Below are 26,864 nucleotides of genomic sequence, written 5' to 3'. Positions count from 1 at the left end.
TTTGTTTTCAAATGGCGAATTTTCCATTCTATTCTAATTTTCTAATATTCTAATTTTTATTCTGCAGATTTCTCTTAAATTTTCAAATATTAAAATTATTACAGTTTTCTTTTTTTGAGATTTTATTTGAGAGAGATTGACAGAGAGAGAGAGAGAGAGAGAGCAATGAGAGGGGAGAGGGTCAGAAGGAGAAACAGACTCCCCACTGAGCAGGGAGCCTGACACGGGACCTGATCCTGGATCATGACCTGAGCCGAAGGCAGTCGCTCAACCAACTGAGCCACATAGGCACCCCTAAATTCTTATAATTTTCTATTAAATGTGTAATTATAACTCCCCAGCAAAAAGACAAAACAGTCAACATGGTTTCACTACTGTCCACTCTTTCCTTTTGTCTTTTCAAAATCTAATGCTGCCTACTACTCAGTATTTTAGTTACAGATTTTTATAAACTTGATATTTTAAAATAAATACTTAAATTTCGCAGTGAGTTTCCTGAATTTTGTTTTGCTTTGTTTACCATTGCTTCTTGCATCCTGTTACTTAGTTTTTTTTGTTGTTACTGTTGGGACACATCTTTTATTAGCTCTTTCAGAAAGCGTTCATGAGTGGTCGTGTGTTTGGGTTCTGGTATGTATGAATATATTTTTATTTCTCTCATTCTTTAATGAGATGTATAATTGTATATTCAAAGTTTGTCTCTTTTTCTCTCTCCTGATTTTAAGCTCTCTTCACAGACTTTTTATTTGTAGTGTTTTTGACTAGAAGCCTAAAGCCAAATTTTTAGATTATTATAAGTAATCTGGCTTTTCCCTCTGTCCTTGGTCTGAAATTACACCCTTATATATGCCTAGGAATGGTTTTTTTAATCTTGCTTCACGTCGTAGTTTTTGGCTGTTTCAATCTAGAATATTATGAATATTTTCAGTTTGAAGAGATTGGCTAGGCATTGTATTTTCTCTCTCAATTGTCTTTTTGAAAGTCCTTTTTTATGGATATTGAAAATTCTGGATTTATTCTGCATCCCACTTAACATTTTCCCATACTTTTTAGGATGTTATCACTTGTTCTGTATTTTGGGAGGACCCTTAGTCTCATTTTTCAAAGTTTAAATACTATATTTAATACTAATATAAAAATTTCATTTCTGCACATATTCATTGCATATTAATGTGTATTATTTAAACATCCTTGCATATGGGTGGAGCCTTTTGACACTCTGGGCATTATATTGGGCTACATTTCTAGGCCTGGACGCTTAATTTTTTCTTACCATTCTGCGTGCTCTTTCTCTTTATCAGCCATCCAGACACACAGCCACTGGATGATTAGAAACTGGATTCCTGAGTCACCACTTGAAGGAGAACCTCCTGACCAGGAACGTCTACATTCGACTTCATAGAAATGAGAAATAAACATTGACTGGGTAAGTTACTGAGATTTGGGAGTTATTTCCTAAAGCATATGGTGTTCTTTGATGCAAAATATATACCTCAATAGGTAGTATAATGCTGTCATTTGATAATATCAGATAAAATTAAAAATCTAACATCATCTTATTTGCATCTCGTTTCTTCTTACCCCGTGGTTTCAGACTTGACTGTCTTATCAGAATGGTGTAAAGTTTACTTGTTTGTGCCTTTACTGTAATTATCATTGTATAATTCAACACCGAACACAATTCATTACTCATTTTAAGTTTCCGATAGCTGCTTTAAAAATGAAGTAAGTGTATTCTGTATCTTAGGAATAGATTTTTAAGTTTAGGTAAAATCAATATTTCAAGTAAATTTACTCCATTTGAGAATTTGAGTTTTTGCCATATGTACATTTGATAGACTTTTTTGAGATTATTTTACAACCTGATATATTTGTGTGTGTTTTTTTAGTTTAAATGCATTCTTATTTTAGACAACCTTCAGGACATGTTTTTGTTTCTTAAAAACAATGCCTCCACTCCAGATAAATCAAGGTGAAAATAAATCAAGAACTCAAGATGACATCAGTCCCGTTCGTCTAGGTCCTGGTGTCGTGTGGATGGAGAGCAGCAGCCGGTTATGACAACAGGTGATACATCCAAAGTACGAGGCCAGTTCGTTAACATTTTTCCATTTGCACACCATCCTTAAAGGAAATCCCATATGGGGTCACACCACCCTCAGAACAGTCCAGCAGAGCAGCCATGCCATCTCGGTTCACGTTACCCTCAATAAAGAACGGGGAGTTTTTGCCAATAACGTGGATGTGCTTGATGTGTTCTGTAGCCCCTGTCGTTAAAAGGTTTTGCTCTTTCTGGCCTCTGTTCTTCAAGTTTGCTTTGCTCGAGTTCGTGTAATCTTTGACGTACTTCTCGTAGGCTGCTTTGGTGCAGCCGCTTTCTGCCAGTGACGGTTCGGGACAGTATCAACACCAGTGATGACTGTGCTTTCTGTGCCTTCACCCTCGGGGCCTTCTGTGGACGCATTTCCGCCAATGAGCGAGGCATCAGTGGGACCGTCTGTCCTCCTGACCATCCTCCCCTCCACCTCCAGGCACAGCCCCTGTGTCATCTCCCGGATCTTGCAGATGGCGGACGGCAGCTCATCCCAGCGGATGAAGTCCCGGGAGATGACCATGATGGTGGCTAGAGGAAAAGGACGGGGGGCTAGCTTAGCAGGAGCTGGGAGCTCTGCGCGAACGTGGGGCGGCCAGAGCACCGCTCGGGGGTAGGGAGGAGTGGGCGAAGAGAAGCTACAAGGGACATATTTGATTAACTCTCGCCTCTTGAATTGTCTATAGTATGGAACTGCACTGTCCCATAATTTAGAGAGTTAAAGGTGATAGAATATTTAAAAACATTTAGTATTTACCAAACTATATTTAGTTTAATTTACACTCAGTATGTTGTAAAATAGAGCAAAATTTATAACATAAAATATACTAAGTATAGTGGTGTTTACCAAGGAAATGGTAATGACCAGTACAATGATAATGGGTGATGATGGTAATACCTGCGTCAGGGCAGACTGCGGTCTCCTAGGGCAGTGTGGTGACTGCTAAATCTCAGTGGCGATGCAGTGTTCTATTTCTCACTGAAAGCCCACATCCGAAGTAGGGCAAGGAGGAACCCAGTGCCGCGTTGTTACTGAGAGACCCAGGCTGGGAAAGAGGCACGAACTTGTCATAATGCTGAGTCAGCATGGTCTCCCAGGGTTGCCGCAGCAGGGGAGGAGAGAGCCGGAGGCTGGACAGGGTGTTTTTCACTCTTTCCTCACTAAGTTACTCATGTCACTTCCATTTACATTTGACTGGCTGGAGCTCTCCTTAGAGCCGGAACCATGTATGGGTGGGCGCTCATAATGTGTCCCAAATTGCTACCATTTACTCAAAGTAGTGTGTACGCTATTACATCTAACTTTCAGAGCTACCTTATGTGGTTTTTACTTTTAATTTTGTCATTTTACAGGTGGGGAAACTGAACCCAAAAGATGTTAAATAACTCACCCAAAGTTTGAGTTAATAAGTGGAAGATCCTGAACTTCAAACCCTGTCTGTATTAGTAGAAGGCCCATACTCTTTCTCACTACACTATTTCACCTCTTCACAATAAATACTCACCAGTTATGTTAATATTGTCCTGACTTCTAGATTGCTCAATTATCAGGAAGATTGAAGGAAGATCGAAGTGACCAGACTGACTCCCTGTTTTTACCCCTTTCCAGCCCTCGTGGTTGGGTTCAGGACCAGAGACCTCAGGTTGAAGCCTTCCTTACGCTGACTATGAGACTAATCCCTACGTCAGGCCAGAGCAGCTCAGAGGAAGCCATATCGCCAACAAGGTTAGTCCTGTGCCAACTCTGCCCTTCTAAGAATTATTCTCTTGTTTTGTTCATGTGTCCAAACCCTGAGCTTCTATTGTAAGTCTGACACAATATGGTGGAAAGAGTATGGGCTTTGCTCACCGTCCAACCCGGGCTTAATTCCAGGTTCCAACACTTACTAGCTATGTGACCTTGGGAAAACTACTTCCCAGAGAGGCTGTATTTTTCATTTGTAAAATGAAAGCAATAATGGTAAGTATTATTGTTAAAGCTGACATTTCTTGGGCACTTATATTGCTGCCCCTGGGCTAAGTGCTTTAGCATAAATTATCTTATTTAATGCCTCATTATCTCCCTGAAGTAGGTACTATTATTCTGCATATATTATACATGAGAAATTATATAATTTGCCCACACTTAACCAACTAATAACTGACTGAGGATTCAATCCTAGAATTCACTAACTCCAGAACTATAGTCATTACTTCTAAAAAGTGTTTATTTTTATTAATGTGGAAATTATGTCTATCTTCACTTATTTCCTCCCATTTTCCCCAGTAATTTGATGTTTACTTGTTCAACTATACTCAAGTCATAAACTTAAAACCCAGTCTAGTGTCCCACTCTAGCATCTTGCCTAGTTCCCATGAACATATTCCATGGGTACCTCCATCACTTAAAAGGGCTTTTCTGACTCTTTTTTCCCACTGGTTGAAATATCCAGATATTTCCTGGAACATCTCCATTCCCGATCTTCACTTGCCTGATTAGTATAAGCTCCATTGTCTTTCAGTGGTCTCTTCTCTTATTAAACTTATCCATCCAAAGAAACACTTACTAAATGCCAGCTAAGAAAGATACTCACGAATAGGGCATATATCCTACTCTCCGTGAGCTTGCATGCTAGCGCAGGAGATAAGATGCGCGTAGAAATCAGTTTAATGCATAGGAGGAAGTAAATTAGGCCTGAAGACAGGCATAAACATTTGTACAGTGCTCCGAGAAAGGAGAGCGGGAGTCAGCTGACATCTCTGAGTACCTGAGATAGGCCAAATACTGTGCCATGTCTTATTTAAATTTCTCATAACCCTGTGAAGAAGGCATTGTGACACTTTTATTTTTCCACATAAGAAAACCGAGGTCCCCAATTATGACGTCATTTGCCCTGGAACGTTGTGCAGCTTGGACACCGTGATCTGCTGGTCTGAATAGATCCCTTTTGTTCAGTGGACACGTCTCCTCTCCATGTCCTAGTCCCCTTCCATTCGGCCGTGGCTCTTCTAGACTTGCCAAGGAATTCAGCCTCTCGACCGTAAGCCTCTTTTTAGATCTTCCTCTACTGATTTCTGATTGGAAAAGAGATGGAAAAGGCAGTGGAGGGGGGATAACCAAGTTCTTTCGACAGACATGCATCCCTAAATTTGACGAACTCCCACTAATAGTGAGTATTCCTCAGGACCGGCCCAAGGTCAAACTGCTAAGTAGGGGAAGTCTCCCTGGAGTGGCTCTGATACAGCAGTTTGCACCTTTGTCCCACTTTAAGCGCATCACATCTGTTTTCCAGGACTCCCATGCTAGCCTGGCATTAGGAAAACTTCTTCCTAAATGGGGTTGGCTTCTTGCCCCCACATATCACAAGTATGTCATTACCTCCCAGCAGTGTTGAGGCAGGCTTATTGAGCATTGGCTCTTGGGGCTTGAGTAGGAAATGTAGGCCTCTTGTGGTAGGTTAGCAAGTACCCTTTCTGAGCATTAAGTACTGGTCATCTGTTCTGTTCTTTGTTTGCTTCCCACCCTCTATCTAATTCCTATCTTTTTTGTATGTGCTTTCCCTGAATCCTGTACACACTTCGCTCTTCCCCTTCAAGGACTGCACATCTGCAAGTTGTGATCTTTGTCCTGGACTTGGGGTGCCTAACTTGTCCCATCTTCTTTTTGAACCCACCTGTAGGGGCCATTGGTCTTAAGATGTTGGTGTCAATGGGTCATCTTAGTTTTTTGACAAACCCATCTCCAGGGACATTGGAGCTTTGGAGAAATAATCATTCTTGATCTTGGGCATTGAAGCTATTTCTTACTGTTTTTTCAAGTTCTGTGTGGCAGCAGTGAATAAATTAGAAGTATTTTGAATATACAGACATACACATGAATTGGGACACTACAGGGTTTGGTGGTGAACTTTGTTGTCATTCTGCATGGGATCAGATCCTGGCCCCAGTCTTCGATAGTACATGGTCTTAGGAGAGTTACTTAACTGCACTATTTCCTATTTTCCTTATTTATTAAATAGGAATATCAACCGCAATAGTAGAGGTATTTATCTTGTAGCTTTCCTTCCTTTTGAGGGGTGAGGATTAAATGAATTTATAGATATAAAGCCCTTGGTTTAGGATGTGGCATATGTAAGCACTCAATAAATTTGGGGTGTAAAGGAATATGTACTTTTCTTAAAAATACTCTTCAGGGGCGCCTAGATGGCTCAGTTGGTGAAGCATCGGCCTTCGGCTCAGGTCATGATCCCAGGCTCCTGGGATCGAGCCCCATGTCAGGCTCCTTGCTCAGCAGGAGGCCTGCTTCTCCCTCTCCCTCTGCTGCTCCCCTGCTTGTTCTCTCTGTCTCTCTCTCTCTTTCTGTCAAATAAATAAATTAAAAATCTTTTTAAAAAAATACTCTTCAGTCAGGCCTCAGTGGGAATTGTTCTTAAAACCCTCAGATGTCAATTTTAAACTAAAATTTGCGTGTGCAGGTAACTTCAGGAGAAAGAGACGGGGGGCGGGGGAGCTTACCTTAGGTAACAAGACACTTCTAAGGATTTTTTGGAGGAATTAACCATTTGCACAGTGCAGTGATTTATCTAAAAGCACAAAGATGTTTCAAAATATCTGTAGTTGAGTCTAAAATTAAAAAAGAAGATAATACCATCTCTTCTCTTTTGATATTTCAAAAGCTTCAGGAAATTTCACCGTAGAGGAGGAGGAGGGTAGAGAGAAGTAAGAGACCTAGGTGAGGTTCAAAGAAGAGCCGTTGTTTTTACTTGAAATTTAAATAGTGGGAGAAAACGGAACTGCTTTTTCTATAAGCAAGAAACCGAGATGAGAATGATGAGGTCATTGCACATTTAAAGTGGTAGGAGTCTTTAAAAATATTTAATTGTCTATCAGAAAAGAAAGTGGGGTTTTTTTGGGTTTTGTTTTTGTTTTTGTTTTTTAAGGAAGGATCTCACTGTGAAAATGTATGTATTTCTTTGTATGAAGAGATATGCCAAATATTTGTATTTACTTTTTTTAAAAACACTGAATATGGATGCACATAGAGAATTCAAGATGATGAATTCAAGTGTATTTTTTCTCGTGACGTGTGTCTGCTAGAATTTGAGCCACAAGTGCTTTCATGTAGATGCCCGTATGATAAAGACCCATAAAACTGTAAAACTTTGCTATAGCTGTCAGAGATCACAGTTGAATGCAATTCAAATTATGAGCTCATTGAAAGCACCTTAAAATGTCAGTAAACTCATTTCTTGAGCTGTTGGCTATCTGCTGGTGAAGATAGCAATAGGCTCCCAATCTTACGGTGTATGCTTCTCAGTTCAGTTGCTATGATGTGGTCAGAAATACTGCCTGTACTTTGGTGATGAGGTATTTTTGAAATGCGAATTAACATTCTCACTCAACACTTGGTACAATTTCACTCCTGACTGTCACTTTTAATGGTTGCTCTACCTTTTTAAATTCTGCGTAGCACAGAGAAAGTCTGGATGAGTCGTAGCAGGTTGCTAAATGTGGTTGTCTGGCACGGGGTGAGAAATAGGGTAGAGTTAAATTTTTACTTTGTATGTTTTTTTTTTTAAATGGTGAGCTTTTAAATGATTTTTTTTATTACTTGGGGTTTTTCCCCGTTTTTCCATTTTGAAAATGTATTTACAAATTGATAAGGATATATGACCTAGCAATTTCATTTCTAATTATATACTTATCTATTCACCAAAGGTATACATTAGAATGTTCTTAGCATCACTACTTGTATAAGCCTCAAACTGAAACCATTCAAATTTCCAAAAGAGAAATCAATAAATACAGTGAGAACTCTGTGTGTGTGTGTGTGTGTGTGTGTGTGTGTGTATTCTATCTATCCACCTCTCCTCACAATGGAATACTACGTAGCAATGAAAATGAACAATCTACAGTTACATGCAGTCATGTGGAGGAATCCTACAAACATAATATTTAAGAAGCCAGTAACAGAAGAGCCCATACTGTATGATTCTATTATATAAAGTGTGTGGCATCATGGAAAAGCTTATCTGTTCTGTTAGATAAAGGCTAGTAGTTAATCAAAGAGGTGGAATGACTGGCAGGGAGAATAAGAAGCTTCTGGATTGTGTGTAATGCCCTTTCTTATCTGGTGTTGGTCATATAGTTGTATATTTGGTGAAGATTTATTGAGATGAAAACTTAGGAAATAATGTCCTTTTATGTATTATAATCTACTTCATTAACAAATTTTAAAACAGGGAATGTTCCTTCATTACCAGCTTAACAGTTTTTGATGTCCTAAAATATTATGAAGAACTGCATGAGGGAAAACTGAGCAAACTTCAGCCGTAAGAGCTGAAAAAGCTTTGACTTTGATGGCGCCTTACGCATCAAACACACAGTTGCTGAATAAATGTGTGCTGACGGACCGATGTGCTTTATTCTGTTGTGATTATTTTAGAACATGATGTTAACGCTTCATGATAAATATTCACAATAAAACTAGGTATGACAAATCATACTTTATAAAACTCCTTAAAGGTTTTCCCTGAGAGTACTGAATGGTGCCTAATATATCTTTCTTAAAAACATGGAAGGCTGATAATGCCCGTTAACGTGCACATATTCAATTCCAAAGGACATTGCTAACTCCCTGCTTTATCTCTATTAGTAATTTCTATCTGGCTTCCATCCTCCACTTAAATGGTGTTCATTGAATTTACCAAGGACAGTAATTTGTTTTATCATTATGATGATGCATTGCCCTAACAGCTTGGTAACTCACTGTTGTTGTTGTTGTTGTTGTTGTTGTTTTATCACAAAGAAGATATATTTTATAGTGATTGAAAAATTTACTTAAGAATATATTTGTTTTAGCAAGTGGATAGTCATGGATAAAATCTTTAAAAAAAAAAAATCTCATTGGGCTTTTAGGTAGAAATCGGTAAGCTGATCCTATATTTTATATGGAAATGCAAAAGAACTAGAATTGCCAAAACAGTGTTTAAAAAGAACAGGGGCGCCTGGGTGGCTCATTTGGTTGAGTGTCTGACTCTTGATTTTTGCTCAGGTCATGATCTCAGAGTTGTGTGATTGAACCCCAAGTTGGTCTCCGTGCTCAGCAGGGAGTCTGCTTGAGATTCTCTCTCTCCCTCTGCCCCTCCGGCTCGTGCTTTCTTTCTTTCTCTCTCTCTCTCTCTCAAATAAACAAATAAATCTTTAAAAAAAGAAATTAAAAAATTGTTAAAGTTTATATACAAATAAAGCACTCTGCTCATTAGAATGCAATTTGTCAGCTTTCAGTTTAAGAATTAAAGATTTTTTGTAATCTATACTAGACTGTAGACTCATCCTTAGATTAGATTACATTCAAGTCTCATAATTATGAAATGGCTTTGTTTTGGTACACTTTGTGGCTAATGGCACTAATCTATTTTATATTAAGAATCTAGGGGCGCCTGGGTGGCTCAGTCGTTAAGCGTCTGCCTTCAGCTCAGGGCGTGATCCTGGCCTTCTGGGATCAAGCCCCATATCAGGCTCCTCCACTGGGAGCCTGCTTCTTCCTCTCCCCTCCTGCTTGTGTTCCCTCTCTCTCACTGGCTGTCTCTCTGTCAAATAAATAAATAAATAAAATCTTTAAAAAAAAAAAAAAAAGAAAAAAAAAGAATCTAACTCATGTGGGGGCACCTGGTTGGCTCAATCGGTAGAGCATGCAACTCTTAATCTAAGGGTTATGAGTTCAAGTCCCACATTAGATGTAGAGATTACTTAAAAATAAAATCATCAAAAAAAGAAAATAACTCAAATATTTAATGCCTAATTAAGCCTTACCTTTATATAGGGGTTAATTGGTAGGTGTTGTTTTTCTCATATAGGTCAAGTACATATTTTTACTGAATGTTGTGTTTTTAATTCTTCAGCATTACATAGAAATTTTTAAAAATATTTTCTGCTGTCTTTTGTTTATATTCAAATCTAATTGATGAATTTTATTCAAATCTACCTGTGTCACTGTTTTGAACATCTATTTCCTTGACTTGGGGGTTCAACACTTCCCCTTCTTTTCACAGAACTCTAACTCCTCCCCGCCCTGCCCCCCCCCACAGTGGCCTCTCCAATAAGGGTTTACATGCCCTTTTTGGATACGGCCCCAGTGAAGTCTTGAGGCTGTTCTGTGTTATTAGCATGTCTTCTGTACTGATCCCAGGTGGCTCCATAAGTCTTTGTTGAGGGAAGCTCTGGGGGGATCAGCTAGGTTTAAAAATCTAGTTGCATTTTAAAGACGTGAAGCACCAGCATCTGAAAAATACACCAGGGAGAGCAGAATAAATGAGGGATGCGAAGACATAACAGTTACGGAGGTTGAGGCTTGGGCTGTTGAGGTTTCAAATCCAAACCTAGAGGTGTTGGATCCCAAAGGATTTTGGAGATGTTGCAGAAAGGAATGAAGAAAAATGAATTTGAAACAATTCATGACTGATTATTGTTTGTTGAAAGCACGTTCTAAGTTTATAAGGATATAAGAAAAAAGAGTGGGCTCGGATTATGTAAAATTTAGATTTTAAAAAGCAAAAGCCCTACTAAGTAATACAACTTAAGTGCATTCGGTTTGATGAGGAAGCTGGGGTGTTTTTCAGAACACCAAGAATCAGAAACAATTAAATATGTTGGATACCCTTATCCTAGTCTTCACCACCGTCATCAAGTATAGCCTGCAAATGTCATGCAATTTTTAAGTATTAGAGGATCTCGAAATTACATATAGACTAGCTCCTCATGTTAAATATTATAATGATGATTAAAGTCATCCCTAGGTATTTGGAAACATCACTTTAGAATTTAGCCTGTTCCAACCTGTCTTGTATCTTATCCATCAAGTCATTCAGGACAAAACTTACTCAATTCTTGGTCTTCTCTTCCCGCAACCATGTGGGATTTTGAGTCATAATTTATGATTTTTTTTTTAAAGATTTTATTTATTTATTTGACAGAGAGAGACAGCCAGTGAGAGAGGGAACACAAGCAGGGGGAGTGGGAGAGGAAGAAGTGGGCTCCCAGTGGAGGAGCCTGATATGGGGCTTGATCCCAGAAGGCCAGGATCACGCCCTGAGCCGAAGGCAGACGCTTAACAACTGAGCTACCCAGGCGCCCCTTATGATTGGTTCTTAACGAGGATCTGCATCTTAATGTTTGCTTCCTATTATCAAAGTAATTTCTTTCTCCAGATCCAGTACTTTCATATACTTCCACGAAAGCAGCACATTTTCAAGATCTCCTCTCAGTAAGAGTGATTTTACTTTCTATTTCTCTCTTTCTCTGAAAAAGAAAGGGGGGGGGGTTGCGCCTGCGTGGCTCAGTTGATTAAGCGTCCAACTCTTGATTGTGGCTCGGGTCATGATCTCAGGTTTGTGAGATTGAGCCTCACGTCATGCTTCGTGCTGGATGTGGAGCCTGCTTGGGATTCTCTCTCTTCCTCTCGCCCTGCCCCTCTCTCTCTCTCTCTCAAAAAAAAGTGATCTTAATCATGTAGAAATTATGGTCACAATGCTTGGTAAAAATCAAGTAATAATGATAATACTCAATAATGAAATTTAAATCTTTTATATTTGAATTTAAACTTATATTTTTCCTATGCTTTTGTTGAAAAATTATACTTGGGCATTTCCAGAAATTCTGATAGAATAGCGACTCACCATTTTGTTAAATAGCCAACGTTTCTCTGAGTATTAAAAAGCATAGGCATTCAAAACCAAAAGGGCTAGCATTTACTTTGACATCTTGGCATTTTTAATCTTCTGTAATATTACATTTTCAAGTTAATTTTAATCTAACAGATGTTGACATGCAATAAAATATTTAAGCAATTCCTTTTGTTAAAGTTGGAAAGTGCAATACACTGTTTAAGCACAATCTTCTTGAAATTTTGCAAATGTGCATATTCTAGCAACCGAATTTTAAAATTATCTTTGCTGCTGGATGAATTTATTAATAGGGTAGACACTCTTTCATATCACATGATTACAGCCAAAAGTCTTTAGCTAGTTGAAGAAGTTGTTAAAATGAGGAATAATAAAATACATACAAAACATAGCCTTTATTTTTTTTTACTTCAACAATAAGCGATGTGTATCTGTTTGCCAAACTTTCTTTGAGTTTAATCCCTTTACATGAAATTTACCTTTGCTTTTTTTCCAATAAACTACAACCATGATAGATTGTGTATGGTTTCCAGTTTTATGCAATAATAAAGCAAGATTCTAAAGACACTCATGAAACAAGCTGAATGCAGAATCCTCTTACGAGGTGGTTTTACCATGTTTTGAACCTCTCCGCTGCAATTTCCTTGCTTTTGTTTACTTTTCGGAGCCCTTAGTTTTTTTATATTTTGTCCAGAGATCTTGTTGCAATCAGTTGGAGAGATGGGCTGCAGTGGATATACACTTCTATGGTGTAAATGACCTTTCTGTCGTTTTATTTTTTTCACTTTTAATTTTAATATGAATTCAAAGAGAAAAGGTACAAAAATAGTACAGGTCGTCCATAAGTCTGTCACCAAGTTCACCAATTTTTTATATATGATTTTGCCCTTTTACACTATCATTCTCTCTGCGTGTATGTATATGCATACGTATGCATATGTTTTCTGAAGTTTGTTAAAGTGCTTCTCTGCCAGAATTCGCCAGCGTAAAATAATTGTATTTTTCTTTGTAATTCATAAGTAATTTATGGAGTGATGCATTAAGGCTATAGAAATATCCTCTCTCATCACATTTTCCCCGTTAATTTTTACCTCTTAATTCCTTTGATGACATTCTAACTTGATCATTCTTTTTCCATCTGTTAGTTGGCATCTTACTATGAGGAGGCGTTCTTCTTTCTCCTCCATTTACATATTTACCCATTTATTTATATTAATTTGGAAACATGGATTCTTATTCAGTGAGCTGTAATCTCATATTATTTATTTTGATGTTCAGACTTTACCAGATTTGGCCTGTATGTATCCCTTTTGGCTGGCTCTTGTGCTTTGATGTGTTTTCATGATACTTTGAGCATTTAATTGTTTCTGGCACAGTCTCAATGCAGTTGTCAGCCATTTTTCTAAGGAGCCAGATTTCCTTATTGTGGAGAATGGTATTGAGAAAAGTATCATCTAGATGCTAGGTATGTCATGTTGTTGGAACTGTTGTCTCTTTCACTGGGCTGACGGAGGAGCACGCAGACATACATGTGCACGCACACGCCTACATTTATTTACCTGAGCACTCCATTTTCCACACTGAAGAGTTTATTCTAGTCTTCTCTTTCCATCTTTGTAACTCTCTTCTCCAACGATGAACAGACTTGTACCTGTTATTTCTAAATGCTTACTTGTTCACACCTGGGATTTAAAATGAGTTTCAGAATGGCTAACCCATGACACTACAAAAAAGAAAACCTACCAGCTAAAGTTCAGTATTTGTTTACACTTCTTCATTGAGGCAGTATTTACATACAGTGAAATGCTCAGTTATGAGGGGTATAGTTTGTTAAATTTTGATGAATGTATACAATTCTGTAATGATTACCCTATTCGGAAAATAGGATGTTTCCACGATCCCAGAAAGGTTCCTCCTGCCCACTTAAAACCAACCCGTACCCCTCATTGGCGCCCTCTGTGTGGATCACCATACGCTACTCTTACTTGCTCTTTGAACGTCATAGAAATTGAGTCATTGAGAATATACTCTGTTGCGTCTGACTTTTTACTCACCATTTCATCTCACCTGTTCTTTAGCTTCATTGTTGTTCTTATTAAATATCACTGTTTCATTATTTTTTAAATGTGTAGCTGCATTTCATGGATACACCAGTATTTATTTTTCTTGTGGCTATTTGGCTTGTGTCTGATTTTTAGCTATTATGGAGAAGGTGCTACAGACATCCTTGGGCAAATATTTTGGTCAATATATGTTTTCTTTTCTCTTGGCTAAGTATCTAGTGGACATCCTGAGTCCCAGAGTAGGAATATGTTTAACTTCATAAGAAAATGTTAAAATATTTTGCACTGTGGTTATACCATTTTCTCCTGTCACCAGCAATGTGTGAGAGCTCCATTTGCACCTCATCCTATCCAACATTTGGTGTTGTCAGGTTTTTATTTTTGCTTTCCTCAGCCATCCTGGAGTTTGTGAAATGATGTCACATTATATTTTTAGTTTGAATTTCCCTGAGGAAAAATGATGTTGAGCTCTCGACCCGGAGGTAGTTAGAAGTAAGTTGATAATCCCTCAAATATGCGGGACTTTTCTAGATATATGATTTTTATTGATTTCTGATTTCATTCCATTGTGGTCAGAGCACATACTTCCTAAGATTTCAGTCTTTCGAAAGTGTGATTTGCGTTGATCTGTGTTCTGTTCCATGTACTCTTGAATGCATGTGGGTTCTACAGTTTTGTGCCTATAGTGTTCTATATATTCCACTCGAGTCAAGCTGATCATGTTATACAAATATTCCATGTATTTTGTCATTCTCTGGAAGTCTACACTGTCTCTGAGTAATACAGCCTTATGAGGTTTCTTATAACCATTATTTTCATGGCACATCATTTCCCCCCATTTCTTGCCTTAATAGGATAGACTATTTTTAAAGATTTCATTTTGCTTACAGTAATGACAAGTGAACTTTATCTAGCATTTTGACATTTAGTTCTGTCTCTTTTGCTCTTTTAGTGGTCGATTACAATAAACATTTTTAAGGTATCGTGGGAAAAATTCAAATATTATTTTACTATTTCACAAAAAGTGTAAGGAACTTAGACCTTCGTCACTCCATTTGCACCTGCTTCTTGTTTTGTTGTCATACTTTTCTATGACAGTTCTATGAAACTCACAATTACTTTTTTATATTTTGATTGAAACAGTCACAAGTCTATTAAATAACTTAAAAAGAAATAAAACATATGACACTAAACAGTTATCCATTATGTTTGCCCCGATACTGACATCGTCTGATGCTCTTCATTTCATCCTTCACATCTCGGCTTTTATTGTACAGTTTCCCTTTAGGCTGAAGAAATTCTTTAGACATAATATTTATTTTCTAATTCAGGTCTGTTTTTTGAAAATGCTTTATTTTAGTTTCGTTTTTGAAGGATATTTTTTACTGGATATAGAATTAGAGTTTTAAAGATACTTTTTTCCAGCAATTTAAAGATGACATCTAGTCTCGTTTGAGAGAACTTACTCATCATTCATATTAATTATTTCCCTGTATGTAATGTGTTGGCTTTTTTTTTTTTTTTCTTCCCTGTTTGCTTTAAAATTTTCTGCTTTTGTTTGGCTTTCAGAAGTTTGACTGTGATGTGTCTAAGCATGTTTTCTTTGTATTATCCTGCTTTGGGTTTTCTGGGCCTCTTGAGTCTATAATGAGTATTTCTTACCCAATTTGTAAAAACTTGGCCTTTCCCTCCCCCGATTTTTTCTGCATCATTCTCTCTGTTCTTTTCTAGGACACCAATTACATATATCTTCGACCACTTAATATTGCCCCACAGGTAACAGAGTCTCTATTTTGGTTTTTCAATATGTATTCTTTTTCTCTTCTCTTGATGAGTTAATTGCTCCTGATACAACTTCAAGTTTACTGAAAGCTTTTTGTCCTTTCCCTATGTCCTCTGACTTAAACTTATCCCCTGGCTTTTTCGTTTCAGATAGTGTTCTTTTTATTTCTAGACTTTCCAAGTGGTCCTTTGTAAAAGAACTTCCATTTCTTTCCTGACAATTCCTGTCATTGTACTCCTTATGACCAAAGCTTTAAGTATTTGAACATATTTCTAAAACCTGATCTTTGCTTGCTAATTCCATTATCTGAGTCATTTCAGGGTTGATTCCTGCTTATCTTCTTGACTATGAGTCACATTTCACTGTTTCATGTCTAATAAATTTTGATTCCCTAGTAGACATTTTGGGTTCTATGTTTATAGAGACACTGCGTTCTGCTTTCTTCCTCTGAACAGTGTTGACTCTGTTTAGCAGGTGGTTACCTTTGCTGGACTCAGACTCTGTCTTCCCTGACACGGGCAGCAGCTGAAATCTCTGCCCAGTTATGTCAGTCTTCCATATGCTGCTCCTGGAATCTTCCTTGCACAGGGCATAGTCCGAAGGTCAGCCAAGTGTGTGAGTGGAGTTTATATGCAGATTTTAGAACTCCCTGGCCTTCGGTTTTTCCTTTTCTGGAAATTCCCTCCTTAATTTCCAGCCACTCCTCTGTCGACCTAAAACTTTATCTCTGACTCTTCAAGACAGTAAGACTATTCTGGATTGTGAAGACTGAAAAATGCCCTCGGGTGGAAAGGTGTTTAATTGTTCACAAAGTGAGATTCCCTAGTTTCAAGACTCAAATTACCTTCACTTTCTGCCTGCTTTGTACTTGGTTTCCCCATGAGTCTTAAAAAGGAAGTATTCACGATGCCAATGAAAAAAAAAAAAAAAAGACCTAAACAGAGGTGGTGATACTAGAATCTATTAAGCAATGTAGTAACCAAACAAAGTTTGTGATAAAGTTTTTATGGCATTGAGAATGATAGTTGAACTTCGAAAATGAAAGTGTGAAAATCTGTGGCGGTAAATCAGAGGCTGTCGTTACAGGTTAAATTTTAGGTAAGAAAAAAACAAAATATTCTGTTTCTCTGTTTATTTTTAATGATAGAAATTATTATGTCCAGGGGCGCCTAGGTGGCTCAGTCATTAAGCATCTGCCTTCAGCTCAAGGCGTGATCCTGGGATCCTGGGATCGAGCCCCACATCAGGCTCCCTGCTCGGCAGAAGCCTGCTTCTCCCTCTCCCACTCCCCCTGCTTGTGCTCCCTCTCTCACTGTGTCTCTCTCTGTCAAATAAATAAAATCTTAAAAAAAAAAAAAAAGAAAAGAAAGACATTATTATGTCCAAGAAATTACTACCTGTGAAGGTGCTTTGTACTGCCAAATGGGCTTTACATGGTTTCAGTCATACTGATTTAACTATTAAATTCAGAAAACAAAGGTAATCTTTATCATTCTTTTCAACTGTTTCTACTGAATGTAAATTGTGCACAATCTCTAAAATCATCTGTGTTACTTGCTGTGTCTAAACAAAGACATGGCAAATTGCATTTCTTCAATTATGTTGTTTACATCTGATTCAAACTGATTTGAAAGTAGCACAAGGCATACATCAGGAACAGGGAAAGCTCAGAGATTTGTGCTTCTCACTATGGGGTTTTAAAAAATATATTTTGTTCTTTTAATTGACATGGATGGAGGGAGAAGCATTCAGATTCATTCATTACTTATTTATCGCATGTCTGAGAGGCATTTAAAAACTTCCCCTGGTATTTAACCTCAGAGCAGTTACCTTTTATTTTTTTTTTTTATAATTGGATTGAATGCTGAATCTTGGCTGGTAAATTTTTTAAAAATTAGCAAGATGAGGGGTGCCTGGGTGGCTCAGTGGGGCACCTGGGTGGCTCAGTTGTTAAGCATCTGCCTTTGGCTCAGGTCATGATCCCAGGGTTCTGGGATGGAGCCCCACATCGGGCTCCCTGCTCAGCAGGGAGCCTGCTTCTCCCTCTCCCACTCCCCCTGCTTGTGTTCCCTCTCTTGCTGCCTCTCTCTGTCAACTAAAAATATACATAAAATCTTAAAAAAAAAAATTAGCAAGATGAAATTTGTGGTTCGGATGTAGTTGTATTAAGTCGAATAACCATTTACCAAAAACAGTTATTGGAATTATTTACCCTTGTAAATATTCTGGATTAGTCAGCAGATGGCATGCATCGTACATTAAGTATTCCACCGTGTTATGGCATGTACTTTAGAACAGAAAGCATCTGGTTTTCTCAGAAAGACACATTATCCCCTCATTTGCAGTTTAGTGTTAATTTGTGAACTATTTAGTGATCATCAAAGAAGGTGATATTTCATCTTCATTTAGTTTGTATAGCAGATTCAATCAAGAATAAGATGGGGTAAAAATACATTTAGCAATTCCTTAGCAAGCTGCAGCATCTCGAGAAAACAGTCCTGAGGAATTGTTTTCCTGCTTTGGCTAGAGGCTTGCACAGGAGGACAGAAGCCTTTTGGAAGCAGTTTCTGAGTGCCTTCCATGGATTTCAGGAATATAAAAACCATTTCCTTAGTATATGAATAACTGCAGAAATCCAAAATCCAAGAAACAAGTAAATCCACAAACAAGGGCAGCTCAATGTACTTTGAGTCATCTATTTAAGATAACACTGGAATAGCCTAATTTGGAAAATCTCCTTATATACAAAACCAGACACGTGTTCACAGGCTATCCTTTGAGTGGTTTCAAAGGAGAGTTTGGCTGGTGATGCTCTAACCTAACACAGCCTAGCATATTTCTTGTCCAACTGATAGCCATCTGTCAGCCTGGCCTGATGCCTGTTCCCAAGGTAGTGGGTCACTCTTGACAGGGCCTGAGTTGTGATGTCAAAGTTCTCTCCAGGGAGCTGAGTCACACGATAGATACGAGAGTGAACACGGAGGGAAACAGAAACACAAACGGCATACATGTCAGCAGTCTAAACGGGGAGGATAGCTACTTGCTTCCCTTCATACTGGAGTTTTTTAAAATCTGTTAGCCATAGAATGACTCTCTGAGGCTGAGGCTGAGGCTGATGCCCTTTTAACCATGAACTTCAAGGCCAGTTGTATTTGAGGGGAAGCAGAAAAGCTATGTAGGTTCTGTGATAATATTAAAGTCCCTTATTTCTAAATATAGAGATTAATAAAATAGCCACTGAAAAGCAAAAACAAAACAACCCCCTCAAAAAACAAAAACCTTAACATTTTTGCTTTATATTTAGAGAAGCAAACTGATAAATATTTCCTTGAAGAAAGAGCAATATATATATGCAAATTATAGTTACATATATGTGTATCTTCGTTATTGTATTTCTTACCAGTTTAGATCTGTGTTTCATTTGAAGGATTGTTTCCAGTTTCAAAGAAGAGTAAAATACCTCAAATTAAAAAAAAAAAATACATTACTTTGGTGGTAAAAGACTTTGGGGTTTGGGGCGCCTGGGTGGCTCAGTCGTTAAGCGTCTGCCTTTGGCTCAGGGCGTGATCCCGGTGTTCTGGGATCGAGCCCCACATCAGGCTCCTCCGCTGGGAGCCTGCTTCTTCCTCTCCCACCCCCCCTGCTTGTGTTCCCTCTCTGGCTGGCTGTCTCTCTCTCTGTCAAATAAATAAATAAAATCTTAAAAAAAAAAAAAGACTTCAGGGTTTGATTTCTCCATTGTCTGTGTTTAGAGTAACAGGTGATCAGGGACATTCATGAAAATGTTATGTATTCAATTTGATTGATAGTCTTCCAAAGACTTTAGAAATGTTAAATGCTCCGCCAAGAAGAAAAGCTTCTTGATTTTCCTGTGTAGGTAGGAGCTGGGTACGTATGTGGGAGTTCTGAGTGGGCCTGCCATTCTAGCTGCTGGCTTCCAGAGATGCTAAAAGTAGCACAGTGGTGCTTGTTACTGACGGATGAGTGCATTTTGCTGTCCGTTTCTTTCTTACTATGGACCGCTAGGAGCATTTGGGTGGGATTGGTGTTCCCCTTTTATCTATCTCTGAAGGAAAACTGGGGCATATATGGGGGGTTGGTGAGGAGATACATATGAACCAGGTAAAACTATAGCTGTTCTGTGTACCTCAGAGACTTGGAGAGAAAGGCGTTTTGTAAAATGAGCTCTCTCTGCTCAAGGATGTTATGCTCGGGGTCTGTCTGTGTCATTTGGCTTGCATTCCCGGGTTCCTGTGGCCTAAGGCAGCACCGATTGAATACATTCATAAGAAACTGTGTGCCTATTTTGAAGGGATTTGTCCCATGTAGGAGCCTTGAGGTTATTGGCTGCTTCAGGAAAACCTGTTTCCATTGGCAAGGACACGGACATGGTTTAAAAAAAAAAAAAAAAAGAAAAAGAAAAAGTCACCAATTACCTCTCCAAGTGACAGGAAATGGATGCCATGAGTGCTGTGAGTCTGCTTCACTGTAATGACAAGAGATCTAAAAATCAGATTGTCACTCCTGCCTGGTGTATGCAGGTGACCCGCGGCCACAGGCAGGTCATTATACCTGTAGGTGCCAGATACTCCAGGATTTGGCATCAGGCCGGCGATAAGCTCAGAAGCCAGCTGGCTGAGCATTAGGGAAAACCAGGGACACTTCACCTAATTGGAGGTGAAAATATGGCCGTGTAAAAGAGGCATAAGAAAGCGTGTCTTTTTATAGCTAAATGTAATCATTTTGTATAAGAGAATAAACAAATACCAAATACATGAACTCACTCTTCATTTCTCACATTCTCCCCGATCCCAGCCTGCCTCAGAGCCTCAGAACCACCCCCCTCCCCGGCTCAGCAAAGGCACGAGGCAGCATGTAATTGTGTCACTCTGTCACCAAGTCTCCTTCTCAATGAAATTCAGGTGTCGAAACAGAAAGGAGTGATGGCAGATTTTTCCCCTCTTTCAGCAGAAAGCCAAGGAAATGCTTCCAGAAAGATGAAAACTGCACTTTTGTGTCATCACAAATCATCTGTGTAACACCTGGTGCACAAATATTGCGCCTCTGTGTGTCAGCTGTTTATTGCTTAGGTTAGGACAGGAATACATTTTCTATGGCAATACTTGATTAGGTGAAAAATTCCCTGCAAGTAGAAGCTGAGTTACTTGTCAAGGAATGGGTTGTATTGAAAACAGCAGAAGCTCTTGTGGGATAATCAATGTTATTTGTTCGAGAAGAATCACTATTTCACAACAAAATAGTACTAAGGGACTTGAAGTTTACATGTAAATATCTTTTCCAAAACCTTCAAATATTTTAATTAATCATTTAGGCAATGCGTGTGCACAAATGGGGGTCAAGAAACACCCTTACCAACAGGCAAAAATACAAGTTTTACAGTAAAACGAAGAGTTTCTTCTTACTGCTCACTTGCTATGCGCCTTGCATTCTTACATTCTGTGGAAATTCTCTCTGATGCTATCACAGTCATGCAAGTTACTCCCATTTTACAGATGATTAACCTGAACGAAGATCCTGATTCAAATTTCAGAATTTCTCGTTCAAAACCAGATACTATCTTGAGTATGAAAATCAGATACCATTCGTCCACATTTAAGTCAGTCTTTTACACGCATCCTTTGCCAGTATCCTAAATTGAGTTTCTGTATATGTGCTTTAAAGTTTGAGGTCACTGTGCAGTGTTGACTTTTCCGTCTCTGTGATCAATATCACTGATTAATTTACCGCTAGAGCTGGTAAAATATCTACCAGTACATCTGCTGGAGTGTTGCCATTGGGATGAACTGGTGTTTTTTTTTTAACTGGCCTGAAAAATATATTGTTTGCTTCACTGTGGAACCTTAGGGTGATGGAGTCCGTTTATTCACACATAAATAAAATCGCCGTACTGTGTTCTGCATTTGGTCTTAAGACGGCTGGTGAGTGGCATCTTGACAATAGGGGAATTAGCGTTGATGGGTGACAGTCTTCGAAATACTGAGACTTCGACTGATCTTTTTTATTTAAAAAAAAAAAACACATAAAAAAATAAGATGGTTAGGTCTTAAGAGCTCTGACTACCATACATTCCCATCACATTTTTCAAAGCTCTGCCTGCCGGGCTGACATCTTTTAAAATAGAGCAAAACCCCTATCAGAGCATCTACACTGTGAAGGGATGTAGCACAGAAGACCCAGGGCATGTTAGGGAATTGAGTATTAAAAACCTTCTTTTAAAAATTTACTATTGACATATAGTGGATATGTACTGTTAAATTAGTTTCAGGTGTACAATGTAGTGATCTGACATTTCTGTGCGTGACTCAGTGCTTACTCTAAGTATAGTCATCATCTGTCATCATCCAACGTTATTACAAGATTGTTGATTATATTCTATATGCCATACTTTTCATCTCTGTGACTTAATTATTTTATAACTTCAAGATTGTACTTCTTAATTCCCTTCACCTGTTTTCCCCATGCCCCCACATCCCCCCTGGCAACCACCAGTTTCTTCTCTGCATTTAAGAATCTGTTTGTTTTTTTGTTTTGTTTTTTAGAATCCACATGTAAGTGAAATCACGTGTAAGGCATGTCTTTCTCTGTCTGACTTTTTTCCCTTAGCCTAAAACCCTCCAGGTCTGTCCATGTTGTCACAGGTGGCAAGATCTCATTCTTTTCTCTAGCTGAGTAATATTCCATTGTATAGATACACCACATCTTCTTTGTCCATTCATCTATCGATAGGCACTTGGGTTGCTTTCATATTTTGGCTACTGTAAATAATGCTGCCGTAAACATACAGGTGCACATATCTTTTCAAAGTATTGTTTTCGTTTTCTTTGGATAAATACCCAGTAGTGGAATTATTGGATCTCGTGGTATTTCTCTTTTTAATTTTTTGAGGAACCTCCCTACTGTTTCCACAGTGATTGCACCAATTTAAAAGCATGGAAGTGTTGGAGCACCAGCCTGGAGGGCTGGAGTAAGGTGAGCAGTTGTGAGGCTTCCTTTAAATGAAAAGATCCATAAGGTGTTAATATTTGCAAAAGCATCTTGAGAGTGGCATAGCTTCTTCCCTTTCGGATTGGTTGTGAGTTTAAAATAGAAACAGATGAAAACAAAACATACCCATAAGCAGTGCTTGCTTATGTAAAGAAACACATCAATATGAAATATTCTTTAGCTTTCCATTCAAGCTAACCTATCGTTTGATAAGACTGTTGTTAGCAGCAAAAGCATAATATAGCCATTTACTATTTTTTAGCTCCAGATTTATTTTCTATTCCACTATCTTTCTTTCCCCAAACATGACAATTACAGTCTTGCTTCTTTCTCTTTGTCTGATTTGCTCTACCCACTGCCCCTGCTCTACCCCTCCTCCTCTCCATCTGTTAAAATGTCCCCAATCTTCAAAAGTCACCTCTTCCAAAGAGCCTTTGTATATATCCCCACAAGCTGTGTATGAACACTTTTTCTTTCTTTGATCTCTCAGATATACAAATTACCGATATTATGATATATCCTAGCATTTTTGCCTTTAGCATTGTGGTTCCTAGATTCTGTGATCTCCCCTTCAACTGTAAATTACGGTGATTTCTTTTTGTCATGTTTCCTGGCACCTTTCCCATTTTTCTGTTTAAAAAAAAAAAGTCTCAAAAATTACGTTTGCTGGGTTTGCTAGTTCTTTCTGTGCTCTGGGGATTGTTGACGTATCCTTTGAGAGTTGAATTTGTTTCCTCTTATTTTGTCACCTTTCGTGGACTTCAAATATCTCTGGACCGTGTTTGTTTTATTCTTTTTAGTTTGAAGATCGTGGTCCTTGAAAACAAAGTTTCAAAATACATGCTGAGAGGTTCTCCATTCTCAGATAAAATCACCTGCTTCTGGACACCATGTTCTGTTCTGGATTCATAGAGTCCTCTTTCTTGCCCCTAGTATTATAAGTTGAACAGATTTTGAGCTTTTACTTTATCAGATATCTTTTATCTCTTCCTATGTACCTATGGGTGTAATCTCCAGCCAAAGCATCATGGTGAATTTTACCCTGATTTTTCTAGAAGTGGTCTTCTTGTGGTCTGTAGCCCATTTCAAGCTCAGTCTAATCCCCTTAATTTCACTTGATAATTTCCATGTGATCCAGTCCCTTTCTCCCAGAGTTTTATCACATCCACTTCACCCCCGATTCTCTAGTAGAGATTCAGTTGTTGTTTTTAATTGTCAGTAATGGAATTGTCGGCACTGAAAGTCATGAATTCCTTGTATACTCTACACCTGACAGAGTGTGACTTCTAGCAGAGGACCAAACGCTGCTGTGTTGTCTGACAGTTTCACAGTCTGCATTAAGGAGAGAGGTTCTTTGTTCTTCCTTGGAAGTTAAGGGAATCACACTAAGTATTACATTCAATTCATTCCTCCTCTTGAGGAAACATCTCCATTCCCCTCATACCCGCTCTCTTCTTCTCATTTCTCTCTCCCTCCTAAATGTTTCCTCTGCTTCAGACACATTCAGGAAATAGCAAAGCTAGAGGCTATGTCTCTTAAAAACTAGTACCCACCTTCTCTCCTTCCCTCTCAATCAAGCTTCCTAATGAAATGAGCTGTACTTCCCATTTTCACAACTTCTCGCTTTACTAATTTATTCATCACCAAAAGAAATGTGACTTTTGTTCTCACCTTTCTTAGAAAATAAGCAACAGATCACTAAATCCTGTGGCCATTTTTCTGTTATTTCCTCTTAGAATTCTTTCTCCGATTTCTGGAAGACTACTCCTCTTTGTTTTCTTTACATCTTCCTGCCAATTATTTTATTTCCCAGTGTGACTTTCTCTTCCTATGACGATGCTTAAATATAAGTGCCCCTAAGGTAGAGTTCTCTCTTTTCACACAGCCTAGATCCTGTGTATTCATCTTGCGTTTTCTTCCAAGGAAATCTCACCCATAGACGTGGAGTCAACTAGTTTCTAAATGCTGTCGAAATCCTAATGTAGCCACCTAATCTAGAATTCATTCCTGAGTTCTGATACCTCTGTCCACTGTGTACTACCTTGTCTCTTCCAGAGGCTCCACAAATTGCTAAAGCCTGAATCCCAGAATCGCTGTTTCGTTTTTGTCTTAATGTTCTTTTGCAGTCGTAATCTCTTGGCTTTCATGCAATCCAGCTGCAGATCTTTGCCTAAAAAGCTTTCTTTCCCCCGTCCAGATTCCAGTTTCACTTATCATTTGAAGATACTAGCGTTGCCGTTAAACGGGAGCCTCATGCCTTCTGGTGGCGTGGAGGTCCGGGGGGGCACACATGCAAGTGTCAAGGATAGAAAGATGGAGTGAATATAATATTGATTCTCTGCCTGTTAAGATAATTATTTTCCCAGATCCTGGATATTATCTGGTACTAAATATTTCTCTTCCCTTGTCTCTTGTAACCACATGATAGATTTCAATAATTTTGGTGAGGTTGCAGCCAAAACCGGCAGTTAATTAGTTTTAGGGACTGTGTACCACAAATGTGACAGGCGGTTATTTAATTCTTTCAACAACCGTGAAATGAAGTAGAAGTTAAGAGCACTGCTTTAAAGATTACAAAGAAAAAAGAAAAGAATGAAAACAGAAGTTAGTTAACCTTCCTAAAGAGAAATGAGGTTCGGACTCAGTGTCTGGATTCCAGTGTTCATCCTTGCCACTAGAGTACGTATGTTCTTTATCGGTTTTGACAACACAGATCCTCTAAGTAACTCTTTTGTTTGTTAATGGACTCGACCATTTGCACAATTAGAGAGAGAGAGAGAGAGGCAGTAACCTCAAAAATCTTAAATAATCTATACCCTCAGACAAATGTCAACATCTGTAAATATGCTCAGAATCACCTACCAGTATAACGCATGGAATAAGTATGCTGTGAGCTCGGTGATGTATCTCGAAGGATTCAGTGCCCCAGGAAGGCTTTTATGCGGGGATATGTTTGAGTTGTTTCAGGAAGGTTAATGATTTTTTTCGCTGCATCTGTACAAGAGTGAGGGTTACCTAAGATTGGCTATAATTAAATGCTGAGAGAGATGGAATGTGGCAATTCCTTTCAGATGATCACATATGTCAAACATGTTTTGAAATCCAAAGATTTCCTAAAGTGAGACAAGACAACCACTTGGAGGAAAGACAAATTAAGATAGCATTTGATAATATAGTTTAAAAAATTCAAAATCGACAAAATGTAAACATATTTACAAATAGACTCATTAACTTGTACCAGATGTTTCACTGAAACAAAATAATCAAGCAAATATCACCATTCAAAAACAGAAAAAGAAAGGTTCTCTTTATTTTCGTGGTAAATGCTTAGTATGTGTGTGTCCTCCTGAGAGCAAATGAGGGATTAATAGCATTGATCACTGTAATGAATTGTGGAAGTTTAGGTCTAAAACCAAGTAGTTACTGTGAAAGAAATTTCAGCTCGGTGAAGAGAGAGTATTTCGTAGTGCTTTGGGAAGCCGGTGTGGCTATTTCTCCAACAAAGATCTAGCGTTTCACAAGTTGAATTAGAGACTCATTTGACCTGCTATGAAGGAAAGATGCTCTTGATGGCAGTAGAATTCTTGTCATAGACTTTCCAAGTACATGGCATTATTTCAGTTTCAGCTTTTTATAGTCTATACCTCTGCCATGTGGGCAGCGAACAGCACCTAAAAGATGAGTCCCTGTTAGGAGAGCATCTCGATTGAAGCTGTGGTTTAGAACAGTAACAACTGATAAATTTCAGTTGTGCAAAGCGGTGTCAGCATGACTTTATTTGAATAATGCTGAAGTGGGGGAGCATTCACATTTCCATTTCTGGGTGTACTCACTCCAAGCCCACCCTCACACATGGAATTCCTCTAAATAAACCTAATGCCGGTAATCATCTGACTCATTAGCAAGTGCTTCTTCCTGCCTGAAGCTGAGTGGGTGCAGTGGAGGATAGATTAATCTTTAAATCCCGTGGAATCCACATCTGCTCTCTTTGCCTTCTGATTTTTTTTATGTCAGGAGCATAATTAAAAATAAAAATGCATTGCTATGTCAGGAGAGACAAGCTGGTTAATATACTTGCAGAGGAATATAATCAGCCAATAATTAATAATCACACTAATGAAATATTTCAATATTCATGTGGAATTTATGCTTTAGATAGAAGGAAGAAAATCTACCTAGAAATTCTGAAAAGTTCCTTACATTTTTATCTTCCTCTCTGCCTGGAATTCTTTCTACCCCCCCCCCCCCCCCCCCCTCTC

At 38.5% G+C, this 26,864-nt stretch overlaps 1 long non-coding RNA gene and 1 pseudogene across 1 annotated transcript in view; one reads left to right on the top strand and one right to left on the bottom strand.

The window, feature by feature from the left end:
• Positions 1-1,305: 1,305 nt before the first annotated feature.
• LOC103668276 overlaps positions 1,306-26,864 on the top strand; it is a 258,377-nt gene continuing 232,818 nt past the window's right edge. Inside the window, exons 1-3 of the long non-coding RNA XR_005835593.1 lie at positions 1,306-1,426; positions 1,963-2,067; positions 3,702-3,818. This is a non-coding gene — a long non-coding RNA (uncharacterized LOC103668276). The remainder of the gene's footprint in view (positions 1,427-1,962; positions 2,068-3,701; positions 3,819-26,864) is intronic.
• LOC103668190 lies at positions 2,084-2,645 on the bottom strand (annotated as a pseudogene).

This window comes from Ursus maritimus (genome assembly GCF_017311325.1).
Source record: "Ursus maritimus isolate PB19 chromosome X unlocalized genomic scaffold, ASM1731132v1 scaffold_X1, whole genome shotgun sequence".
In the NCBI taxonomy this organism is placed as follows: Eukaryota; Metazoa; Chordata; class Mammalia; order Carnivora; family Ursidae; genus Ursus; species Ursus maritimus.
This window is presented reverse-complemented; position numbering and strand designations above follow the sequence as displayed.